The 24254-nt window shown below is 43.6% G+C and overlaps 24 non-coding genes across 24 annotated transcripts; 23 read left to right on the top strand and 1 right to left on the bottom strand.

The window, feature by feature from the left end:
* Positions 1-1697: 1697 nt before the first annotated feature.
* trnam-cau (transfer RNA methionine (anticodon CAU)) lies at positions 1698-1770 on the top strand. The gene has a single exon. It is a non-coding gene; the product is annotated as a tRNA-Met (tRNA).
* A 276-nt stretch (positions 1771-2046) lies between these two features.
* Positions 2047-2117, top strand: trnag-gcc (transfer RNA glycine (anticodon GCC)). The gene has a single exon. It is a non-coding gene; the product is annotated as a tRNA-Gly (tRNA).
* A 1644-nt stretch (positions 2118-3761) lies between these two features.
* On the top strand, positions 3762-3834 carry trnam-cau (transfer RNA methionine (anticodon CAU)). The gene has a single exon. It is a non-coding gene; the product is annotated as a tRNA-Met (tRNA).
* Positions 3835-5771: 1937 nt separating this feature from the next.
* Positions 5772-5844, top strand: trnam-cau (transfer RNA methionine (anticodon CAU)). Its single transcript has one exon. It is a non-coding gene; the product is annotated as a tRNA-Met (tRNA).
* Positions 5845-6120: 276 nt separating this feature from the next.
* Positions 6121-6191, top strand: trnag-gcc (transfer RNA glycine (anticodon GCC)). The gene has a single exon. It is a non-coding gene; the product is annotated as a tRNA-Gly (tRNA).
* A 1644-nt stretch (positions 6192-7835) lies between these two features.
* On the top strand, positions 7836-7908 carry trnam-cau (transfer RNA methionine (anticodon CAU)). The gene has a single exon. It is a non-coding gene; the product is annotated as a tRNA-Met (tRNA).
* A 276-nt stretch (positions 7909-8184) lies between these two features.
* On the top strand, positions 8185-8255 carry trnag-gcc (transfer RNA glycine (anticodon GCC)). The gene has a single exon. It is a non-coding gene; the product is annotated as a tRNA-Gly (tRNA).
* Positions 8256-10116: 1861 nt separating this feature from the next.
* On the top strand, positions 10117-10189 carry trnam-cau (transfer RNA methionine (anticodon CAU)). Its single transcript has one exon. It is a non-coding gene; the product is annotated as a tRNA-Met (tRNA).
* Positions 10190-10466: 277 nt separating this feature from the next.
* On the top strand, positions 10467-10537 carry trnag-gcc (transfer RNA glycine (anticodon GCC)). The gene has a single exon. It is a non-coding gene; the product is annotated as a tRNA-Gly (tRNA).
* A 447-nt stretch (positions 10538-10984) lies between these two features.
* trnam-cau (transfer RNA methionine (anticodon CAU)) lies at positions 10985-11057 on the top strand. Its single transcript has one exon. It is a non-coding gene; the product is annotated as a tRNA-Met (tRNA).
* A 1415-nt stretch (positions 11058-12472) lies between these two features.
* trnad-guc (transfer RNA aspartic acid (anticodon GUC)) lies at positions 12473-12544 on the bottom strand. The gene has a single exon. It is a non-coding gene; the product is annotated as a tRNA-Asp (tRNA).
* A 255-nt stretch (positions 12545-12799) lies between these two features.
* Positions 12800-12872, top strand: trnam-cau (transfer RNA methionine (anticodon CAU)). Its single transcript has one exon. It is a non-coding gene; the product is annotated as a tRNA-Met (tRNA).
* A 276-nt stretch (positions 12873-13148) lies between these two features.
* On the top strand, positions 13149-13219 carry trnag-gcc (transfer RNA glycine (anticodon GCC)). Its single transcript has one exon. It is a non-coding gene; the product is annotated as a tRNA-Gly (tRNA).
* A 1856-nt stretch (positions 13220-15075) lies between these two features.
* On the top strand, positions 15076-15148 carry trnam-cau (transfer RNA methionine (anticodon CAU)). The gene has a single exon. It is a non-coding gene; the product is annotated as a tRNA-Met (tRNA).
* A 276-nt stretch (positions 15149-15424) lies between these two features.
* trnag-gcc (transfer RNA glycine (anticodon GCC)) lies at positions 15425-15495 on the top strand. Its single transcript has one exon. It is a non-coding gene; the product is annotated as a tRNA-Gly (tRNA).
* Positions 15496-16050: 555 nt separating this feature from the next.
* trnam-cau (transfer RNA methionine (anticodon CAU)) lies at positions 16051-16123 on the top strand. Its single transcript has one exon. It is a non-coding gene; the product is annotated as a tRNA-Met (tRNA).
* Positions 16124-16399: 276 nt separating this feature from the next.
* On the top strand, positions 16400-16470 carry trnag-gcc (transfer RNA glycine (anticodon GCC)). The gene has a single exon. It is a non-coding gene; the product is annotated as a tRNA-Gly (tRNA).
* A 554-nt stretch (positions 16471-17024) lies between these two features.
* On the top strand, positions 17025-17097 carry trnam-cau (transfer RNA methionine (anticodon CAU)). The gene has a single exon. It is a non-coding gene; the product is annotated as a tRNA-Met (tRNA).
* A 1738-nt stretch (positions 17098-18835) lies between these two features.
* Positions 18836-18908, top strand: trnam-cau (transfer RNA methionine (anticodon CAU)). The gene has a single exon. It is a non-coding gene; the product is annotated as a tRNA-Met (tRNA).
* Positions 18909-19184: 276 nt separating this feature from the next.
* trnag-gcc (transfer RNA glycine (anticodon GCC)) lies at positions 19185-19255 on the top strand. Its single transcript has one exon. It is a non-coding gene; the product is annotated as a tRNA-Gly (tRNA).
* A 555-nt stretch (positions 19256-19810) lies between these two features.
* Positions 19811-19883, top strand: trnam-cau (transfer RNA methionine (anticodon CAU)). The gene has a single exon. It is a non-coding gene; the product is annotated as a tRNA-Met (tRNA).
* Positions 19884-21827: 1944 nt separating this feature from the next.
* Positions 21828-21900, top strand: trnam-cau (transfer RNA methionine (anticodon CAU)). The gene has a single exon. It is a non-coding gene; the product is annotated as a tRNA-Met (tRNA).
* A 276-nt stretch (positions 21901-22176) lies between these two features.
* Positions 22177-22247, top strand: trnag-gcc (transfer RNA glycine (anticodon GCC)). The gene has a single exon. It is a non-coding gene; the product is annotated as a tRNA-Gly (tRNA).
* A 555-nt stretch (positions 22248-22802) lies between these two features.
* trnam-cau (transfer RNA methionine (anticodon CAU)) lies at positions 22803-22875 on the top strand. The gene has a single exon. It is a non-coding gene; the product is annotated as a tRNA-Met (tRNA).
* Positions 22876-24254: the final 1379 nt, after the last annotated feature.

Below are 24254 nucleotides of genomic sequence, written 5' to 3'. Positions count from 1 at the left end.
TGGCGGCGTGACGCACGGCCGGACTTATCTCAGCCAATGACAGCTCTGCATGCATCCCCTGGATATTATTTTAGAAACTGCTCTCATCGCAACGCGATGTTTACAGTGAGAACAGCTGTGAGGCCCTGCAGAAAGCAGAGCAGTGTGTAAAATAAATATCACTCAGTATAACAGACCTACTCTCTTTATTTGCTTTAGTTTAGTAGATATATACAAACAAAGAGTCGATATTTTTCTAAAACCATTTAGTGCTTCACAATAAAATACACAACGGCTGTAGCCTGATTATGCTTTAGGAGCTGTAGGTGTGTGTGTGTGTGTGTGTGTGTGTGTGTGTGTGTGTGTGTGTGTGTGTGTGTGTGTGTGTGTGTGTGTGTGTGTGTGTGTGTGTGTGTGTGTGTGTGTGTGGTACAGTGTGTAGGTGTGTCCTGTACAGTGTGTAGGTGTGTGTGTGGTACAGTGTGTGCGCAGATGCGGCGGACAGACAGGTCTTAGTTGGTTTGGTGTCCTCTGCTTACTTTTAATACTTGCAAATACAACTTTTGGCCCGTAATTTCAATTCCCCATTTCAGCGACCAGAGAGAGGGGGGGGATATATCCAGTCTCTGATTGTGTTACGTTATTATGAGAGTGCTCTCATACTTTAAATTGCATATATTTATATAAATATATTTGTGTGTGTGTGTCCGCATCTGTAGCCTGGTATTGTCTCATTACACCGCACTCTCAATGAATTCAAGGTAAATATGTGGGGGAACAATGTTCAGCTGATCTAACAGAGATTATAACATATGACAAAACACTCGACAGCTGATGCAGCTGTTGCCACGTAATAATGAACGGACGTCGCTTTAATATGACCGCTCAGAGGAGAGGAGTTCTCATTTCTTTAAACGTCTGCTGCTTCCCCTCCTCTCTCCTCGGTTCCCCTCCTCGGTCCTCCGCTCGCATCTCCTGTGGGCGGGACTAAGTCTCGAGGAGGGGAGTCGAGGAGGGGAGTCGAGGAGGGGAAATTTGAGTATTGAGAAGCCTCTTGTCTGTGTCTGCGTTCTTCGCACCTGCCTGTAATCTGAGAAGGTCCCGCCTCTATGGCTGGCTTCAGTGTTGATTGACACTTCAGTAATAGCCTATCAGATAGCGCTGTGGGCGGGACATTGCTCGTGTACACGGAGTGGTGACTGCAGCCAGAGAAACGGCCGCATCAGAGCCAAAGTGTTATCGGCAATTTTATTAAAAAAAGGCCGATACCGATAATCGGTCAAATGAGGAATATCGGCCCCGATAATCGGCCTGGCCGATAATCGGTCGACCCCTAATTCTTTTTCTGAATGTCTGTACTGCATGGCTGTTAACCACATCAACAAAAAAGTGCGTACACTCCCCGACGGGGAATTGAACCCCGGTCTCCCGCGTGACAGGCGGGGATACTGAACTAACGAGGAGATGTTTGACAGTCCTGACTCCGCCCATCGAATTCCATTCCTTACCAATGCACATCTTGTAAATGAAAGCAAATTGCTCTTTCAGCCAGACTCTTTGATTCCCCTTCTTGCTCTATGCTACGGGCGATTACTTTTCTTCCCTGCGTTAGCTCATCTGCGTTTGACGTTTCGACCTTTAGACCTCTAGAACAGGTCTTGGCTTGACCCCTTTATTGTGGACTCTGCCATTGTCACCCAACAGAATGTTGCTTTTGGGCCTCGTTGGCGCAGTAGGCAGCGCGTCAGTCTCATAATCTGAAGGTCGTGAGTTCGAGCCTCACACGGGGCATATCTTTGGTAGTGTATTCATTTCTGATCTGGCGGGTAACGTGCATGATTCAACGCCATCCATTTCAGTATTAAATGGCAAGGCAATCCTGTGAATTTTCTCTTCCGATCTTGAATGCAAAATCTTTTAGCACATAAACAACAGCCTTCCTCGAGTGTGGCAGGTATTCAACATTGGCAGGAATAAAGGCCCTTTCCAAAAATTGCGCTTGCCTCGCCCGGGAATCGAACTCCCGCCTGATTTTATTTTCGGAGTGGTAAGAAGACCTCAACGTAAGCATTGGTGGTTCAGTGGTAGAATTCTCGCCTGCCACGCGGGAGGCCCGGGTTCGATTCCCGGCCAATGCACTTCCTTTAAGTTCTAATGAGTAGCCCGAATTCACAGAGTTCCTTACGCGGTGTTGATGAGAGAAACTGGAAAGTACTACCTTGGAATCTGAAGCTCCAAGGGATCAAACAAGCTGTTGACTGTTCATCAGACAATCGCTCACTACTGACAGAAATAAGGGCCCTTGGATTTCATCAGGGCAATATGCATGCAAAGAGGAACAATTTACTCATGTGCTCCATGGACAGCCAGAACCAGGAAACTATGGCAAGCCTTTATGGACACCAACATTCGGTCGTCCACTTATAGGTTCCTTTAGATGTCCTGCTTTGCGTTTGCGCCCTGTTCCTCCTGGTCTCGACAGACAGTCTTTACAGTTGTCCAAAATGTATTCTCCATTGTAGGTGGTTCAGGGGCATTCTTTTTCTGAATGTCTGTACTGCATGGCTGCTAACCACATCAACAAAAAAGTGCGTAAACTCCCCGACGGGGAATTGAACCCCGGTCTCCCACGTGGCTGAAAATGTTTGATGAAATTCAACTTAATCTTTGTATGTAGGAATTAAACTATAGAATTGATCTGAATTTACAAAAAGAAAAAAGGTTACGTTACATAATCCATTTTAGCACACTTAACATGGGTTTAGTGTGTAAATTCTACTCAAAATAGTTGAGCTGAAAATTATCAGTATGAATAAGTTGCAATTACTCAAAAATAGTTGAGCTGAAAATGATCAGTATGATTAAGTTGAAATTACTCAAAATAGTTGAGCTGAAGATTATCAGTATAATTAAATTGAAATTACTGAAATTAGTTGAGCTGAAAATTATTAGTATAATTAAGTTGAAATTACTCAAAAATAGTTGAGCTGAAAATTATCAGTATAATTAAGTTGAAATTACTCAAAATAGTTGAGCTGAAAATTATCAGTATAATTAAGTTGAAATTACTCAAATTAGTTGAGCTGAAAATTATCAGTATAATTAAGTTGAAATTACTCAAAACTAATAAGTACAGTGAACTTAAAAAAAATATATATCTGGATTTAGATACATTTGTTTCGTGCAACCACTTACCTTAATAAAATTAAGTAAATTCAACATAACAATTTTTTCAGTAAAGGAAATTATGGCAAGCCTTTATGGACACCAACATTCAGTCGTCCACTTATAAGTTCCTTTAGATGTCCTGCTTTGCGTTTGCGCCCTGTTCCTCCTGGTCTCGACAGACAGTCTTTACAGTTGTCCAAAATGTATTCTCCATTATAGGTGGTTCAGGGGCATTCTGTTTCTGAATGTCTGTACTGCATGGCTGTTAACCACATCAACAAAAAAGTGCGTACACTCCCCGACGGGGAATTGAACCCCGGTCTCCCGCGTGACAGGCGGGGATACTGAACTAACGAGGAGATGTTTGACAGTCCTGACTCCGCCCATCGAATTCCATTCCTTACCAATGCACATCTTGTAAATGAAAACAAATTGCTCTTTCAGCCAGACTCTTTGATTCCCCTTCTTGCTCTATGCTACGGGCGATTACTTTTCTTCCCTGCGTGAGCTCATCTGCGTTTGACGTTTCGACCTTTAGACCTCTAGAACAGGTCTTGGCTTGACCCCTTTATTGTGGACTCCCCCATTGTCACCCAACAGAATGCTACTTTTGGGCCTCGTTGGCGCAGTAGGCAGCGCGTCAGTCTCATAATCTGAAGGTCGTGAGTTCAAGCCTCACACGGGGCATATCTTTGGTAGTGTATTCATTTCTGATCTGGCAGGTAACGTGCATGATTCAACGCCATCCATTTCAGTATTAAATGGCAAGGCAATCCTGTGAACAATGAGTTGCCCAAATTCACATAGTTCCTTACGCCGTGTTGATGAGAGAAACTGGAAAGTACTACCTGGGAATCTGAAGCTCCAAGGGATCAAACAAGCTGTTGACTGTTGATAGACTGTTAACCAGACAATCGCTCACTACTGACAGAAATAAGGGCCCTTGGATTTCATCAGGGCAATATGCATGCAAAGAGGAACAATCTACTCATGTGCTCCATGGACAGCCAGAACCAGGAAACTATGGCAAGCCTTTATGGACACCAACATTCGGTCGTCCACTTTAGTTCCTTTAGATGTCCTGCTTTGCGTTTGCGCCCTGTTCCTCCTGGTCTCGACAGACAGTCTTTACAGTTGTCCAAAATGTATTCTCCATTATAGGTGGTTCAGGGGCATTCTTTTTAGGGATCGACCGATATGGATTTTTCAAGGCCGATACCGATACCGATTATTAGTAATCAAGGAGACCGATAACCGATATTTGGAACCGATATACATTTGCAGTAAAATCAGAAAATCTATAGTGTCAAAATGTAGAATAACACAAACTCCAACACAACTTCTTTGAAATGCATTTAAGCATATATTATGTTTAATGAACTTTTAAACATCTTACAACTGGTTTCCTCTCTGTGCCCTTTTCTTTAGTGCAGCCGTCTGCAGTGAGTTAGAGAGAGAGGAAGTGGGGCTGCAGGCTGACATGCTTAACTAACAATAATGCTTAATTTATTATATCAAACCAATGCCTGTCTGTCTAGCATACAATCCCAATAAACTGCAAAACACTAGTGCTAGCTAATGTTTTGCAAACTATTAAAATTGAGGCTATTGCAGTAGACCTAACGTTAGACTAGTAGCCTCACTTCTAATATTTTGCTAAACATTTACTAAATACATGTTGGCTAGCTAATGAGCTTCACAGATCAACCTGAAAAACTGCGAGGCTCCACTCGCAGCCCCCCCTCCGCACCACTCTGCTGCGAGACGCTGCACGCACCCCAACTCTGACTGACTTCCCGCGTCCCTGTGTAACTGGGAAGCTGATAGAATTGGATCAATAGATCGTGCTGTTGTTGCAACTTCAGCTGAGGGGATAGGGATGTTTATTGAACTTCGGCTTTCAACTGATTTACCTTCGAAACACATGTATGGCTCTGCCGCTCAGCGCTGCTGCTCGCCTCTGTCTGTGTCTGCGTTCTTCGCACCTGCCTGTAATCTGAGAAGGTCCCGCCTCTATGGCTGGCTTCAGTGTTGATTGACACTTCAGTAATAGCCTATCAGATAGCGCTGTGGGCGGGACATTGCTCGTGTACACGGAGTGGTGACTGCAGCCAGAGAAACGGCCGCATCAGAGCCAAAGTGTTATCGGCAATTTTATTAAAAAAAGGCCGATACCGATAATCGGTCAAATGAGGAATATCGGCCCCGATAATCGGCCTGGCCGATAATCGGTCGACCCCTAATTCTTTTTCTGAATGTCTGTACTGCATGGCTGTTAACCACATCAACAAAAAAGTGCGTACACTCCCCGACGGGGAATTGAACCCCGGTCTCCCACGTGACAGGCGGGGATACTGAACTAACGAGGAGATGTTTGACAGTCCTGACTCCGCCCATCGAATTCCATTCCTTACCAATGCACATCTTGTAAATGAAAGCAAATTGCTCTTTCAGCCAGACTCTTTGATTCCCCTTCTTGCTCTATGCTACGGGCGATTACTTTTCTTCCCTGCGTGAGCTCATCTGCGTTTGACGTTTCGACCTTTAGACCTCTCGAACAGGTCTTGGCTTGACCCCTTTATGCTGGACTCTGCCATTGTCACCCAACAGAATGCTGCTTTTGGGCCTCGTTGGCGCAGTAGGCAGCGCGTCAGTCTCATAATCTGAAGGTCGTGAGTTCGAGCCTCACACGGGGCATATCTTTGGTAGTGTATTCATTTCTGATCTGGCGGGTAACGTGCATGATTCAACGCCATCCATTTCAGTATTAAATGGCAAGGCAATCCTGTGAATTTTCTCTTCCGATCTTGAATGCAAAATCTTTTAGCACATAAACAACAGCCTTCCTCGAGTGTGGCAGGTATTCAACATTGGCAGGAATAAAGGCCCTTTCCAAAAATTGCGCTTGCCTCGCCCGGGAATCGAACTCCCGCCTGATTTTATTTTCGGAGTGGTAAGAAGACCTCAACGTAAGCATTGGTGGTTCAGTGGTAGAATTCTCGCCTGCCACGCGGGAGGCCCGGGTTCGATTCCCGGCCAATGCACTTCCTTTAAGTTCTAATGAGTAGCCCGAATTCACATAGTTCCTTACGCGGTGTTGATGAGAGAAACTGGAAAGTACTACCTTGGAATCTGAAGCTCCAAGGGATCAAACAAGCTGTTGACTGTTCATCAGACAATCGCTCACTACTGACAGAAATAAGGGCCCTTGGATTTCATCAGGGCAATATGCATGCAAAGAGGAACAATTTACTCATGTGCTCCATGGACAGCCAGAACCAGGAAACTATGGCAAGCCTTTATGGACACCAACATTCGGTCGTCCACTTATAGGTTCCTTTAGATGTCCTGCTTTGCGTTTGCGCCCTGTTCCTCCTGGTCTCGACAGACAGTCTTTACAGTTGTCCAAAATGTATTCTCCATTGTAGGTGGTTCAGGGGCATTCTTTTTCTGAATGTCTGTACTGCATGGCTGCTAACCACATCAACAAAAAAGTGCGTAAACTCCCCGACGGGGAATTGAACCCCGGTCTCCCACGTGGCTGAAAATGTTTGATGAAATTCAACTTAATCTTTGTATGTAGGAATTAAACTATAGAATTGATCTGAATTTACAAAAAGAAAAAAGGTTACGTTACATAATCCATTTTAGCACACTTAACATGGGTTTAGTGTGTAAATTCTACTCAAAATAGTTGAGCTGAAAATTATCAGTATGAATAAGTTGCAATTACTCAAAAATAGTTGAGCTGAAAATGATCAGTATGATTAAGTTGAAATTACTCAAAATAGTTGAGCTGAAGATTATCAGTATAATTAAATTGAAATTACTGAAATTAGTTGAGCTGAAAATTATTAGTATAATTAAGTTGAAATTACTCAAAAATAGTTGAACTGAACATTATCAGTATAATTAAGTTGAAATTACTCAAAATAGTTGAGCTGAAAATTATCAGTATAATTAAGTTGAAATTACTCAAATTAGTTTAGCTGAAAATTATCAGTATAATTAAGTTGAAATTACTCAAAACTAATAAGTACAGTGAACTTAAAAAAAATATATATCTGGATTTAGATACATTTGTTTCGTGCAACCACTTACCTTAATAAAATTAAGTAAATTCAACATAACAATTTTTTCAGTAAAGGAAATTATGGCAAGCCTTTATGGACACCAACATTCAGTCGTCCACTTATAAGTTCCTTTAGATGTCCTGCTTTGCGTTTGCGCCCTGTTCCTCCTGGTCTCGACAGACAGTCTTTACAGTTGTCCAAAATGTATTCTCCATTATAGGTGGTTCAGGGGCATTCTGTTTCTGAATGTCTGTACTGCATGGCTGTTAACCACATCAACAAAAAAGTGCGTACACTCCCCGACGGGGAATTGAACCCCGGTCTCCCACGTGACAGGCGGGGATACTGAACTAACGAGGAGATGTTTGACAGTCCTGACTCCGCCCATCGAATTCCATTCCTTACCAATGCACATCTTGTAAATGAAAGCAAATTGCTCTTTCAGCCAGACTCTTTGATTCCCCTTCTTGCTCTATGCTACGGGCGATTACTTTTCTTCCCTGCGTTAGCTCATCTGCGTTTGACGTTTCGACCTTTAGACCTCTAGAACAGGTCTTGGCTTGACCCCTTTATGCTGGACTCCGCCATTGTCACCCAACAGAATGTTGCTGTTGGGCCTCGTTGGCGCAGTAGGCAGCGCGTCAGTCTCATAATCTGAAGGTCGTGAGTTCCAGCCTCACACGGGGGATATCTTTTGTAGTGTATTCATTTCTGATCTGGCGGGTAACGTGCATGATTCAACGCCATCCATTTCAGTATTAAATGGCAAGGCAATCCTGTGAATTTTCTCTTCCGATCTTGAATGCAAAATCTTTTAGCACATAAACAACAGCCTTCCTCGAGTGTGGCAGGTATTCAACATTGGCAGGGATAAAGGCCCTTTCCAAAAATTGCGCTTGCCTCGCCCGGGAATCGAACTCCCGCCCGATTTTATTTTCAGAGTGGTAAAAAGACCTCAACATAAGCATTGGTGGTTCAGTGGTAGAATTCTCGCCTGCCACGCGGGAGGCCCGGGTTCGATTCCCGGCCAATGCACTTCCTTTAAGTTCTAATGAGTAGCCCGAATTCACATAGTTCCTTACGCGGTGTTGATGAGAGAAACTGGAAAGTACTACCTGGGAATCTGAAGCTCCAAGGGATCAAACAAGCTGTTGACTGTTGATAGACTGTTCATCAGACAATCGCTCAATACTGACAGAAATAAGGGCCCTTGGATTTCATCAGGGCAATATGCATGCAAAGAGGAACAATTTACTCATGTGCTCCATGGACAGCCAGAACCAGGAAACTATGGCAAGCCTTTATGGACACCAACATTCGGTCGTCCACTTTAGTTCCTTTAGATGTCCTGCTTTGCGTTTGCGCCCTGTTCCTCCTGGTCTCGACAGACAGTCTTTACAGTTGTCCAAAATGTATTCTCCATTATAGGTGGTTCAGGGGCATTCTTTTTAGGGATCGACCGATATAGATTTTTCAAGGCCGATACCGATACCGATTATTAGTAATCAAGGAGACCGATAACCGATATTTGGAACCGATATACATTTGCAGTAAAATCAGAAAATCTATAGTGTCAAAATGTAGAATAACACAAACTCCAACACAACTTCTTTGAAATGCATTTAAGCATATATTATGTTTAATGAACTTTTAAACATCTTACAACTGGTTTCCTCTCTGTGCCCTTTTCTTTAGTGCAGCCGTCTGCTATGAGTTAGAGAGAGAGACAGGAAGTGGGGCTGCAGGCTGACATGCTTAACTAACAATAATGCTTAATTTATTATATCAAACCAATGCCTGTCTGTCTAGCATACAATCCCAATAAACTGCAAAACACTAGTGCTAGCTAATGTTTTGCAAACTATTAAAATTGAGGCTATTGCAGTAGACCTAACGTTAGACTAGTAGCCTCACTTCTAATATTTTGCTAAACATTTACTAAATACATGTTGGCTAGCTAATGAGCTTCACAGATCAACCTGAAAAACTGCGAGGCTCCACTCGCAGCCCCCCCTCCGCACCACTCTGCTGCGAGACGCTGCACGCACCCCAACTCTGACTGACTTCCCGCGTCCCTGTGTAACTGGGAAGCGGATAGAATTGGATCAATAGATCGTGCTGTTTTTGTAACTTCAGCTGAGGGGATAGGGATGTTTATTGAACTTCGGCTTTCAACTGATTTACCTTCGAAACACATGTATGGCTCTGCCGCTCAGCGCTGCTGCTCGCCTCTGTCTGTGTCTGCGTTCTTCGCACCTGCCTGTAATCTGAGAAGGTCCCGCCTCTATGGCTGGCTTCAGTGTTGATTGACACTTCAGTAATAGCCTATCAGATAGCGCTGTGGGCGGGACATTGCTCGTGTACACGGAGTGGTGACTGCAGCCAGAGAAACGGCCGCATCAGAGCCAAAGTGTTATCGGCAATTTTATTAAAAAAAGGCCGATACCGATAATCGGTCAAATGAGGAATATCGGCCCCGATAATCGGCCTGGCCGATAATCGGTCGACCCCTAATTCTTTTTCTGAATGTCTGTACTGCATGGCTGTTAACCACATCAACAAAAAAGTGCGTACACTCCCCGACGGGGAATTGAACCCCGGTCTCCCACGTGACAGGCGGGGATACTGAACTAACGAGGAGATGTTTGACAGTCCTGACTCCGCCCATCGAATTCCATTCCTTACCAATGCACATCTTGTAAATGAAAGCAAATTGCTCTTTCAGCCAGACTCTTTGATTCCCCTTCTTGCTCTATGCTACGGGCGATTACTTTTCTTCCCTGCGTGAGCTCATCTGCGTTTGACGTTTCGACCTTTAGACCTCTAGAACAGGTCTTGGCTTGACCCCTTTATTGCTGGACTCTGCCATTGTCACCCAACAGAATGTTGCTTTTGGGCCTCGTTGGCGCAGTAGGCAGCGCGTCAGTCTCATAATCTGAAGGTCGTGAGTTCGAGCCTCACACGGGGCATATCTTTGGTAGTGTATTCATTTCTGATCTGGCGGGTAACGTGCATGATTCAACGCCATCCATTTCAGTATTAAATGGCAAGGCAATCCTGTGAATTTTCTCTTCCGATCTTGAATGCAAAAATCTTTTAGCACATAAACAACAGCCTTCCTCGAGTGTGGCAGGTATTCAACATTGGCAGGGATAAAGGCCCTTTCCAAAAATTGCGCTTGCCTCGCCCGGGAATCGAACTCCCGCCTGATTTTATTTTCAGAGTGGTAAGAAGACCTCAACGTAAGCATTGGTGGTTCAGTGGTAGAATTCTCGCCTGCCACGCGGGAGGCCCGGGTTCGATTCCCGGCCAATGCACTTCCTTTAAGTTCTAATGAGTAGCCCGAATTCACATAGTTCCTTACGCGGTGTTGATGAGGGAAACTGGAAAGTACTACCTTGGAATCTGAAGCTCCAAGAGATCAAACAAGCTGTTGACTGTTGATAGTTCCTCAGACAATCGCTCAATACTGACAGATATAAGGGCCCTTGGATTTCATCAGGGCAATATGCATGCAAAGAGGAACAATGTACTCATGTGCTCCATGGACAGCCAGAACCAGGAAACTATAACAAGGCTTTAAGGACACCAACATTTCATTTAAAATGTTGTCATCAGAAGAGAATGGGGAGAGTCTGTCGTCCACTTATAAGTTCCTTTAGATGACCTGCTTTGCGTCTACGTCCTGTTCCTCCTGGTCTCCACAGACTTGACCCCTTTATTGTGGACTCTGCCATTGTCACCCAACGGAATGTTGCTTTTGGGCCTCGTTGGCGCAGTAGGCAGCGCGTCAGTCTCATAATCTGAAGGTCGTGAGTTCGAGCCTCACACGGGGCATATCTTTTGTAGTGTATTCATTTCTGATCTGGCGGGTAACGTGCATGATTCAACGCCATCCATTTCAGTATTAAATGGCAAGGCAATCCTGTGAACAATGAGTTGCCCAAATTCACATAGTTCCTTACGCCGTGTTGATGAGAGAAACTGGAAAGTACTACCTGGGAATCTGAAGCTCCAAGGGATCAAACAAGCTGTTGACTGTTGATAGACTGTTAACCAGACAATCGCTCAATACTGACAGAAATAAGGGCCCTTGGATTTCATCAGGGCAATATGCATGCAAAGAGGAACAATTTACTCATGTGCTCCATGGACAGCCAGAACCAGGAAACTATGGCAAGCCTTTATGGACACCAACATTCGGTCGTCCACTTATAAGTTCCTTTAGATGTCCTGCTTTGCGTTTGCGCCCTGTTCCTCCTGGTCTCGACAGACAGTCTTTACAGCCGTCCAAAATGTATTCTCCATTATAGGTGGTTCAAGGGCATTCTTTTTCTGAATGTCTGTACTGCATGGCTGCTAACCACATCAACAAAAAAGTGCGTAAACTCCCCGACGGGGAATTGAACCCCGGTCTCCCACGTGGCTGAAAATGTTTGATGAAATTCAACTTAATCTTTGTATGTAGGAATTAAACTATAGAATTGATCTGAATTTACAAAAAGAAAAAAGGTTACGTTACATAATCCATTTTAGCACACTTAACATGGGTTTAGTGTGTAAATTCTACTCAAAATAGTTGAGCTGAAAATTATCAGTATGAATAAGTTGCAATTACTCAAAAATAGTTGAGCTGAAAATGATCAGTATGATTAAGTTGAAATTACTCAAAATAGTTGAGCTGAAGATTATCAGTATAATTAAATTGAAATTACTGAAATTAGTTGAGCTGAAAATTATTAGTATAATTAAGTTAAAATTACTCAAAAATAGTTGAGCTGAAAATTATCAGTATAATTAAGTTGAAATTACTCAAAATAGTTGAGCTGAAAATTATCAGTATAATTAAGTTGAAATTACTCAAATTAGTTGAGCTGAAAATTATCAGTATAATTAAGTTGAAATTACTCAAAACTAATAAGTACAGTGAACTTAAAAAAAAATATATCTGGATTTAGATACATTTGTTTCGTGCAACCACTTACCTTAATAAAATTAAGTAAATTCAACATAACAATTTTTTCAGTAAAGGAAATTATGGCAAGCCTTTATGGACACCAACATTCAGTCGTCCACTTATAAGTTCCTTTAGATGTCCTGCTTTGCGTTTGCGCCCTGTTCCTCCTGGTCTCGACAGACAGTCTTTACAGTTGTCCAAAATGTATTCTCCATTATAGGTGGTTCAGGGGCATTCTGTTTCTGAATGTCTGTACTGCATGGCTGCTAACCACATCAACAAAAAAGTGCATACACTCCCCGTCGGGGAATTGAACCCCGGTCTCCCGCGTGACAGGCGGGGATACTGACCACTATACTAACGAGGAGATGTTTGACAGTCCTGACTCCGCCCATCGAATTCCATTCCTTACCAATGCACATCTTGTAAATGAAAACAAATTGCTCTTTCAGCCAGACTCTTTGATTCCCCTTCTTGCTCTATGCTACGGGCGATTACTTTTCTTCCCTGCGTGAGCTCATCTGCGTTTGACGTTTCGACCTTAAGACCTCTAGAACAGGTCTTGGCTTGACCCCTTTATTGTGGACTCTGCCATTGTCACCCAACAGAATGTTGCTTATGGGCCTCGTTGGCGCAGTAGGCAGCGCGTCAGTCTCATAATCTGAAGGTCGTGAGTTCGAGCCTCACACGGGGCATATCTTTTGTAGTGTATTCATTTCTGATCTGGCGGGTAAAGTGCATGATTCAACGCCATCCATTTCAGTATTAAATGGCAAGGCAATCCTGTGAATGTTCTCTTCCGATCTTGAATGCAAAATCTTTTAGCACATAAACAACAGCCTTCCTCGAGTGTGGCAGGTATTCAACATTGGCAGGGATAAAGGCCCTTTCCAAAAATTGCGCTTGCCTCGCCCGGGAATCGAACTCCCGCCCGATTTTATTTTCAGAGTGGTAAGAAGACCTCAACGTAAGCATTGGTGGTTCAGTGGTAGAATTCTCGCCTGCCACGCGGGAGGCCCGGGTTCGATTCCCGGCCAATGCACTTCCTTTAAGTTCTAATGAGTAGCCCGAATTCACATAGTTCCTTACGCGGTGTTGATGAGAGAAACTGGAAAGTACTACCTGGGAATCTGAAGCTCCAAGGGATCAAACAAGCTGTTGACTGTTGATAGTTCATCAGACAATCGCTCAAGCCTGACAGAAATAAGGGCCCTTGGATTTCATCAGGGCAATATGCATGCAAAGAGGAACAATTTACTCATGTGCTCCATGGACAGCCAGAACCAGGAAACTATGGCAAGCCTTTATGGACACCAACATTCGGTCGTCCACTTTAGTTCCTTTAGATGTCCTGCTTTGCGTTTGCGCCCTGTTCCTCCGGGTCTCGACAGACAGTCTTTACAGTTGTCCAAAATGTATTCTCCATTATAGGTGGTTCAGGGGCATTCTTTTTAGGGATCGACCGATATAGATTTTTCAAGGCCGATACCGATACCGATTATTAGTAATCAAGGAGACCGATAACCGATATTTGGAACCGATATACATTTGCAGTAAAATCAGAAAATCTATAGTGTCAAAATGTAGAATAACACAAACTCCAACACAACTTCTTTGAAATGCATTTAAGCATATATTATGTTTAATGAACTTTTAAACATCTTACAACTGGTTTCCTCTCTGTGCCCTTTTCTTTAGTGCAGCCGTCTGCTATGAGTTAGAGAGAGAGACAGGAAGTGGGGCTGCAGGCTGACATGCTTAACTAACAATAATGCTTAATTTATTATATCAAACCAATGCCTGTCTGTCTAGCATACAATCCCAATAAACTGCAAAACACTAGTGCTAGCTAATGTTTTGCAAACTATTAAAATTGAGGCTATTGCAGTAGACCTAACGTTAGACTAGTAGCCTCACTTCTAATATTTTGCTAAACATTTACTAAATACATGTTGGCTAGCTAATGAGCTTCACAGATCAACCTGAAAAACTGCGAGGCTCCACTCGCAGCCCCCCCTCCGCACCACTCTGCTGCGAGACGCTGCACGCACCCCAACTCTGACTGACTTCCCGCGTCCCTGTGTAACTGGGAAGCTGATAGAATTGGATCAATAGATCGTGCTGTTTTTGTAACTTCAGCTGAGGGGATAGGGATGTTTATTGAACTTCGGCTTTCAACTGATTTACCTTCGAAACACATGTATGGCTCTGCCGCTCAGCGCTGCTGCTCGCCTCTGTCTGTGTCTGCGTTCTTCGCACCTGCCTGTAATCTGAGAAGGTCCCGCCTCTATGGCTGGCTTCAGTGTTGATTGACACTTCAGTAATAGCCTATCAGATAGCGCTGTGGGCGGGACATTGCTCGTGTACACGGAGTGGTGACTGCAGCCAGAGAAACGGCCGCATCAGAGCCAAAGTGTTATCGGCAATTTTATTAAAAAAAGGCCGATACCGATAATCGGTCAAATGAGGAATATCGGCCCCGATAATCGGCCTGGCCGATAATCGGTCGACCCCTAATTCTTTTTCTGAATGTCTGTACTGCATGGCTGTTAACCACATCAACAAAAAAGTGCGTACACTCCCCGACGGGGAATTGAACCCCGGTCTCCCACGTGACAGGCGGGGATACTGAACTAACGAGGAGATGTTTGACAGTCCTGACTCCGCCCATCGAATTCCATTCCTTACCAATGCACATCTTGTAAATGAAAACAAATTGCTCTTTCAGCCAGACTCTTTGATTCCCCTTCTTGCTCTATGCTACGGGCGATTACTTTTCTTCCCTGCGTGAGCTCATCTGCGTTTGACGTTTCGACCTTTAGACCTCTAGAACAGGTCTTGGCTTGACCCCTTTATGCTGGACTCTGCCATTGTCACCCAACAGAATGCTGCTTTTGGGCCTCGTTGGCGCAGTAGGCAGCGCGTCAGTCTCATAATCTGAAGGTCGTGAGTTCAAGCCTCACACCGGGCATATCTTTTGTAGTGTATTCATTTCTGATCTGGCGGGTAACGTGCATGATTCAACGCCATCCATTTCAGTATTAAATGGCAAGGCAATCCTGTGAATTTTCTCTTCCGATCTTGAATGCAAAATCTTTTAGCACATAAACAACAGCCTTCTTCGAGTGTGGCAGGTATTCAACATTGGCAGGGATAAAGGCCCTTTCCAAAAATTGCGCTTGCCTCGCCCGGGAATCGAACTCCCGCCCGATTTTATTTTCAGAGTGGTAAAAAGACCTCAACATAAGTATTGGTGGTTCAGTGGTAGAATTCTCGCCTGCCACGCGGGAGGCCCGGGTTCGATTCCCGGCCAATGCACTTCCTTTAAGTTCTAATGAGTAGCCCGAATTCACATAGTTCCTTACGCGGTGTTGATGAGAGAAACTGGAAAGTACTACCTTGGAATCTGAAGCTCCAAGAGATCAAACAAGCTGTTGACTGTTGATAGTTCATCAGACAATCGCTCAATACTGACAGATATAAGGGCCCTTGGATTTCATCGGGACAATATTGATGGGAAGAGGACAAATCTACTCATGTGCTCCATGGACAGCCAGAACCAGGAAACTATGGCAAGCCTGACAGAAATAAGGGCCCTTGGATTTCATCAAGGCAATATAGATGGAAAGAGGAAAAATCAACTCATGTGCTCCATAGACAGCCAGAACTAGGAAACTATAACAAGGCTTTAAGGACACCAACATTTCATTTAAAATGTTGTCATCAGAAGAGAATGGGGAGAGTCTGTCGTCCACTTATAAGTTCCTTTAGATGACCTGCTTTGCGTCTACGTCCTGTTCCCCCTGGTCTCCACAGACTTGACCCCTTTATTGTGGACTCTGCCATTGTCACCCAACGGAATGTTGCTTTTGGGCCTCGTTGGCGCAGTAGGCAGCGCGTCAGTCTCATAATCTGAAGGTCGTGAGTTCGAGCCTCACACGGGGCATATCTTTGGTAGTGTATTCATTTCTGATCTGGCGGGTAACGTGCATGATTCAACGCCATCCATTTCAGTATTAAATGGCAAGGCAATCCTGTGAATTTTCTCTTCCGATCTTGAATGCAAAATCTTTTAGCACATAAACAACAGCCTTCCTCGAGTGTGGCAGGTATTCAACATTGGCAGGGATAAAGGCCCTTTCCAAAAATTTCGCTTGCCTCGCCCGGGAATCGAACTCCCGCCTGATTTTATTTTCAGAGTGGTAAAAAGACCTCAACGTAAGCATTGGTGGTTCAGTGGTAGAATTCTCGCCTGCCACGCGGGAGGCCCGGGTTCGATTCCCGGCCAATGCACTTCCTTTAAGTTCTAATGAGTAGCCCGAATTCACAGAGTTCCTTACGCGGTGTTGATGAGAGAAACTGGAAAGTACTACCTTGGAATCTGAAGCTCCAAGAGATCAAACAAGCTGTTGACTGTTGATAGTTCATCAGACAATCGCTCAATACTGACAGATATAAGGGCCCTTGGATTTCATCGGGACAATATTGATGGGAAGAGGACAAATCTACTCATGTGCTCCATGGACAGCCAGAACCAGGAAACTATGGCAAGCCTGACAGAAATAAGGGCCCTTGGATTTCATCAAGGCAATATAGATGGAAAGAGGAAAAATCAACTCATGTGCTCCATAGACAGCCAGAACTAGGAAACTATAACAAGGCTTTAAGGACACCAACATTTCATTTAAAATGTTGTCATCAGAAGAGAATGGGGAGAGTCTGTCGTCCACTTATAAGTTCCTTTAGATGACCTGCTTTGCGTCTACGTCCTGTTCCCCTGGTCTCCACAGACTTGACCCCTTTATTGTGGACTCTGCCATTGTCACCCAACGGAATGTTGCTTTTGGGCCTCGTTGGCGCAGTAGGCAGCGCGTCAGTCTCATAATCTGAAGGTCGTGAGTTCGAGCCTCACACGGGGCATTCTTTTGTAGTGTATTCATTTCTGATCTGGCGGGTAACGTGCATGATTCAACGCCATCCATTTCAGTATTAAATGGCAAGGCAATCCTGTGAACAATGAGTTGCCCAAATTCACAGAGTTCCTTACGCCGTGTTGATGAGAGAAACTGGAAAGTACTACCTGGGAATCTGAAGCTCCAAGGGATCAAACAAGCTGTTGACTGTTGATAGACTGTTCATCAGACAATCGCTCACTACTGACAGAAATAAGGGCCCTTGGATTTCATCAGGGCAATATGCATGCAAAGAGGAACAATGTACTCATGTGCTCCATGGACAGCCAGAACCAGGAAACTATGGCAAGCCTTTATGGACACCAACATTCGGTCGTCCACTTATAAGTTCCTTTAGATGTCCTGCTTTGCGTTTGCGCCCTGTTCCTCCTGGTCTCGACAGACAGTCTTTACAGTTGTCCAAAATGTATTCTCCATTATAGGTGGTTCAGGGGCATTCTTTTTCTGAATGTCTGTACTGCATGGCTGCTAACCACATCAACAAAAAAGTGCGTAAACTCCCCGACGGGGAATTGAACCCCGGTCTCCCACGTGGCTGAAAATGTTTGATGAAATTCAACTTAATCTTTGTATGTAGGAATTAAACTATAGAATTGATCTGAATTTACAAAAAGAAAAAAGGTTACGTTACATAATCCATTTTAGCACACTTAACATGGGTTTAGTGTGTAAATTCTACTCAAAATAGTTGAGCTGAAAATTATCAGTATGAATAAGTTGCAATTACTCAAAAATAGTTGAGCTGAAAATGATCAGTATGATTAAGTTGAAATTACTCAAAATAGTTGAGCTGAAGATTATCAGTATAATTAAATTGAAATTACTGAAATTAGTTGAGCTGAAAATTATTAGTATAATTAAGTTGAAATTACTCAAAAATAGTTGAGCTGAAAATTATCAGTATAATTAAGTTGAAATTACTCAAAATAGTTGAGCTGAAAATTATCAGTATAATTAAGTTGAAATTACTCAAAATAGTTGAGCTGAAAATTATCAGTATAATTAAGTTGAAATTACTCAAAACTAATAAGTACAGTGAACTTAAAAAAATATATATCTGGATTTAGATACATTTGTTTCGTGCAACCACTTACCTTAATAAAATTAAGTAAATTCAACATAACAATTTTTTCAGTAAAGGAAATTATGGCAAGCCTTTATGGACACCAACATTCAGTCGTCCACTTATAAGTTCCTTTAGATGTCCTGCTTTGCGTTTGCGCCCTGTTCCTCCTGGTCTCGACAGACAGTCTTTACAGTTGTCCAAAATGTATTCTCCATTATAGGTGGTTCAGGGGCATTCTGTTTCTGAATGTCTGTACTGCATGGCTGTTAACCACATCAACAAAAAAGTGCGTACACTCCCCGACGGGGAATTGAACCCCGGTCTCCCACGTGACAGGCGGGGATACTGACACTACTAACGAGGAGATGTTTGACAGTCCTGACTCCGCCCATCGAATTCCATTCCTTACCAATGCACATCTTGTAAATGAAAGCAAATTGCTCTTTCAGCCAGACTCTTTGATTCCCCTTCTTGCTCTATGCTACGGGCGATTACTTTTCTTCCCTGCGTGAGCTCATCTGCGTTTGACGTTTCGACCTTTAGACCTCTCGAACAGGTCTTGGCTTGACCCCTTTATGCTGGACTCTGCCATTGTCACCCAACAGAATGTTGCTTTTGGGCCTCGTTGGCGCAGTAGGCAGCGCGTCAGTCTCATAATCTGAAGGTCGTGAGTTCGAGCCTCACACGGGGCATATCTTTGGTAGTGTATTCATTTCTGATCTGGCGGGTAACGTGCATGATTCAACGCCATCCATTTCAGTATTAAATGGCAAGGCAATCCTGTGAATTTTCTCTTCCGATCTTGAATGCAAAATCTTTTAGCACATAAACAACAGCCTTCCTCGAGTGTGGCAGGTATTCAACATTGGCAGGGATAAAGGCCCTTTCCAAAAATTGCGCTTGCCTCGCCCGGGAATCGAACTCCCGCCCGATTTTATTTTCAGAGTGGTAAGAAGACCTCAACGTAAGCATTGGTGGTTCAGTGGTAGAATTCTCGCCTGCCACGCGGGAGGCCCGGGTTCGATTCCCGGCCAATGCACTTCCTTTAAGTTCTAATGAGTAGCCCGAATTCACATAGTTCCTTACGCGGTGTTGATGAGAGAAACTGGAAAGTACTACCTTGGAATCTGAAGCTCCAAGAGATCAAACAAGCTGTTGACTGTTGATAGTTCATCAGACAATCGCTCAATACTGACAGATATAAGGGCCCTTGGATTTCATCGGGACAATATTGATGGGAAGAGGACAAATCTACTCATGTGCTCCATGGACAGCCAGAACCAGGAAACTATGGCAAGCCTGACAGAAATAAGGGCCCTTGGATTTCATCAAGGCAATATAGATGGAAAGAGGAAAAATCAACTCATGTGCTCCATAGACAGCCAGAACTAGGAAACTATAACAAGGCTTTAAGGACACCAACATTTCATTTAAAATGTTGTCATCAGAAGAGAATGGGGAGAGTCTGTCGTCCACTTATAAGTTCCTTTAGATGACCTGCTTTGCGTCTACGTCCTGTTCCCCCTGGTCTCCACAGACTTGACCCCTTTATTGTGGACTCTGCCATTGTCACCCAACAGAATGTTGCTTTTGGGCCTCGTTGGCGCAGTAGGCAGCGCGTCAGTCTCATAATCTGAAGGTCGTGAGTTCGAGCCTCACACGGGGCATATCTTTTGTAGTGTATTCATTTCTGATCTGGCGGGTAACGTGCATGATTCAACGCCATCCATTTCAGTATTAAATGGCAAGGCAATCCTGTGAACAATGAGTTGCCCAAATTCACATAGTTCCTTACGCCGTGTTGATGAGAGAAACTGGAAAGTACTACCTGGGAATCTGAAGCTCCAAGGGATCAAACAAGCTGTTGACTGTTGATAGACTGTTCATCAGACAATCGCTCACTACTGACAGAAATAAGGGCCCTTGGATTTCATCAGGGCAATATGCATGCACAGAGGAACAATCTACTCATGTGCTCCATGGACAGCCAGAACCAGGAAACTATGGCAAGCCTTTATGGACACCAACATTCGGTCGTCCACTTATAAGTTCCTTTAGATGTCCTGCTTTGCGTTTGCGCCCTGTTCCTCCGGGTCTCGACAGACAGTCTTTACAGTTGTCCAAAATGTATTCTCCATTATAGGTGGTTCAGGGGCATTCTTTTTAGGGATCGACCGATATAGGATTTTTCAAGGCCGATACCGATACCGATTATCAGTAATCAAGGAGACCGATAACCGATATTTGGAACCGATATACATTTGCAGTAAAATCAGAAAATCTATAGTGTCAAAATGTAGAATAACACAAACTCCAACACAACTTCTTTGAAATGCATTTAAGCATATATTATGTTTAATGAACTTTTAAACATCTTACAACTGGTTTCCTCTCTGTGCCCTTTTCTTTAGTGCAGCCGTCTGCTATGAGTTAGAGAGAGAGACAAGAAGTGGGGCTGCAGGCTGACATGCTTAACTAACAATAATGCTTAATTTATTATATCAAACCAATGCCTGTCTGTCTAGCATACAATCCCAATAAACTGCAAAACACTAGTGCTAGCTAATGTTTTGCAAACTATTAAAATTGAGGCTATTGCAGTAGACCTAACGTTAGACTAGTAGCCTCACTTCTAATATTTTGCTAAACATTTACTAAATACATGTTGGCTAGCTAATGAGCTTCACAGATCAACCTGAAAAACTGCGAGGCTCCACTCGCAGCCCCCCCTCCGCACCACTCTGCTGCGAGACGCTGCACGCACCCCAACTCTGACTGACTTCCCGCGTCCCTGTGTAACTGGGAAGCTGATAGAATTGGATCAATAGATCGTGCTGTTTTTGTAACTTCAGCTGAGGGGATAGGGATGTTTATTGAACTTCGGCTTTCAACTGATTTACCTTCGAAACACATGTATGGCTCTGCCGCTCAGCGCTGCTGCTCGCCTCTGTCTGTGTCTGCGTTCTTCGCACCTGCCTGTAATCTGAGAAGGTCCCGCCTCTATGGCTGGCTTCAGTGTTGATTGACACTTCAGTAATAGCCTATCAGATAGCGCTGTGGGCGGGACATTGCTCGTGTACAGAGAGTGGTGACTGCAGCCAGAGAAACGGCCGCATCCGAGCCAAAGTGTTATCGGCAATTTTATTAAAAAAAGGCCGATACCGATAATCGGTCAAATGAGGAATATCGGCCCCGATAATCGGCCTGGCCGATAATCGGTCGACCCCTAATTCTTTTTCTGAATGTCTGTACTGCATGGCTGTTAACCACATCAACAAAAAAGTGCGTACACTCCCCGACGGGGAATTGAACCCCGGTCTCCCACGTGACAGGCGGGGATACTGAACTAACGAGGAGATGTTTGACAGTCCTGACTCCGCCCATCGAATTCCATTCCTTACCAATGCACATCTTGTAAATGAAAACAAATTGCTCTTTCAGCCAGACTCTTTGATTCCCCTTCTTGCTCTATGCTACGGGCGATTACTTTTCTTCCCTGCGTGAGCTCATCTGCGTTTGACGTTTCGACCTTTAGACCTCTAGAACAGGTCTTGGCTTGACCCCTTTATGCTGGACTCTGCCATTGTCACCCAACAGAATGCTGCTTTTGGGCCTCGTTGGCGCAGTAGGCAGCGCGTCAGTCTCATAATCTGAAGGTCGTGAGTTCGAGCCTCACACGGGGCATATCTTTTGTAGTGTATTCATTTCTGATCTGGCGGGTAACGTGCATGATTCAACGCCATCCATTTCAGTATTAAATGGCAAGGCAATCCTGTGAATTTTCTCTTCCGATCTTGAATGCAAAATCTTTTAGCACATAAACAACAGCCTTCCTCGAGTGTGGCAGGTATTCAACATTGGCAGGGATAAAGGCCCTTTCCAAAAATTGCGCTTGCCTCGCCCGGGAATCGAACTCCCGCCCGATTTTATTTTCAGAGTGGTAAGAAGACCTCAACGTAAGCATTGGTGGTTCAGTGGTAGAATTCTCGCCTGCCACGCGGGAGGCCCGGGTTCGATTCCCGGCCAATGCACTTCCTTTAAGTTCTAATGAGTAGCCCGAATTCACATAGTTCCTTACGCGGTGTTGATGAGAGAAACTGGAAAGTACTACCTTGGAATCTGAAGCTCCAAGAGATCAAACAAGCTGTTGACTGTTGATAGTTCATCAGACAATCGCTCAATACTGACAGATATAAGGGCCCTTGGATTTCATCGGGACAATATTGATGGGAAGAGGACAAATCTACTCATGTGCTCCATGGACAGCCAGAACCAGGAAACTATGGCAAGCCTGACAGAAATAAGGGCCCTTGGATTTCATCAAGGCAATATAGATGGAAAGAGGAAAAATCAACTCATGTGCTCCATAGACAGCCAGAACTAGGAAACTATAACAAGGCTTTAAGGACACCAACATTTCATTTAAAATGTTGTCATCAGAAGAGAATGGGGAGAGTCTGTCGTCCACTTATAAGTTCCTTTAGATGACCTGCTTTGCGTCTACGTCCTGTTCCCCCTGGTCTCCACAGACTTGACCCCTTTATTGTGGACTCTGCCATTGTCACCCAACAGAATGTTGCTTTTGGGCCTCGTTGGCGCAGTAGGCAGCGCGTCAGTCTCATAATCTGAAGGTCGTGAGTTCGAGCCTCACACGGGGCATATCTTTTGTAGTGTATTCATTTCTGATCTGGCGGGTAACGTGCATGATTCAACGCCATCCATTTCAGTATTAAATGCCAAGGCAATCCTGTAAACAATGAGTTGCCCAAATTCACATAGTTCCTTACGCCGTGTTGATGAGAGAAACTGGAAAGTACTACCTGGGAATCTGAAGCTCCAAGGGATCAAACAAGCTGTTGACTGTTGATAGACTGTTCATCAGACAATCGCTCACTACTGACAGAAATAAGGGCCCTTGGATTTCATCAGGGCAATATGCATGCAAAGAGGAACAATTTACTCATGTGCTCCATGGACAGCCAGAACCAGGAAACTATGGCAAGCCTTTATGGACACCAACATTCGGTCGTCCACTTATAGGTTCCTTTAGATGTCCTGCTTTGCGTTTGCGCCCTGTTCCTCCTGGTCTCGACAGACAGTCTTTACAGTTGTCCAAAATGTATTCTCCATTATAGGTGGTTCAGGGGCATTCTTTTTCTGAATGTCTGTACTGCATGGCTGCTAACCACATCAACAAAAAAGTGCGTAAACTCCCCGACGGGGAATTGAACCCCGGTCTCCCACGTGGCTGAAAATGTTTGATGAAATTCAACTTAATCTTTGTATGTAGGAATTAAACTATAGAATTGATCTGAATTTACAAAAAGAAAAAAGGTTACGTTACATAATCCATTTTAGCACACTTAACATGGGTTTAGTGTGTAAATTCTACTCAAAATAGTTGAGCTGAAAATTATCAGTATGAATAAGTTGCAATTACTCAAAAATAGTTGAGCTGAAAATGATCAGTATGATTAAGTTGCAATTACTCAAAATAGTTGAGCTGAAAATGATCAGTATGATTAAGTTGAAATTACTCAAAATAGTTGAGCTGAAGATTATCAGTATAATTAAATTGAAATTACTGAAATTAGTTGAGCTGAAAATTATTAGTATAATTAAGTTGAAATTACTCAAAAATAGTTGAGCTGAAAATTATCAGTATAATTAAGTTGAAATTACTCAAATTAGTTGAGCTGAAAATTATCAGTATAATTAAGTTGAAATTACTCAAAACTAATAAGTACAGTGAACTTAAAAAAAAAATATATCTGGATTTAGATACATTTGTTTCGTGCAACCACTTACCTTAATAAAATTAAGTAAATTCAACATAACAATTTTTTCAGTAAAGGAAATTATGGCAAGCCTTTATGGACACCAACATTCAGTCGTCCACTTATAAGTTCCTTTAGATGTCCTGCTTTGCGTTTGCGCCCTGTTCCTCCTGGTCTCGACAGACAGTCTTTACAGTTGTCCAAAATGTATTCTCCAGTATAGGTGGTTCAGGGGCATTCTTTTTCTGAATGTCTGTACTG

Source organism: Pseudochaenichthys georgianus, unplaced genomic scaffold (genome assembly GCF_902827115.2).
Source record: "Pseudochaenichthys georgianus unplaced genomic scaffold, fPseGeo1.2 scaffold_810_arrow_ctg1, whole genome shotgun sequence".
Lineage (NCBI taxonomy): Eukaryota > Metazoa > Chordata > Actinopteri > Perciformes > Channichthyidae > Pseudochaenichthys > Pseudochaenichthys georgianus.
Note: the sequence above shows the minus strand (reverse complement) of the source record. Positions and strands in the feature narration are given on the sequence as shown.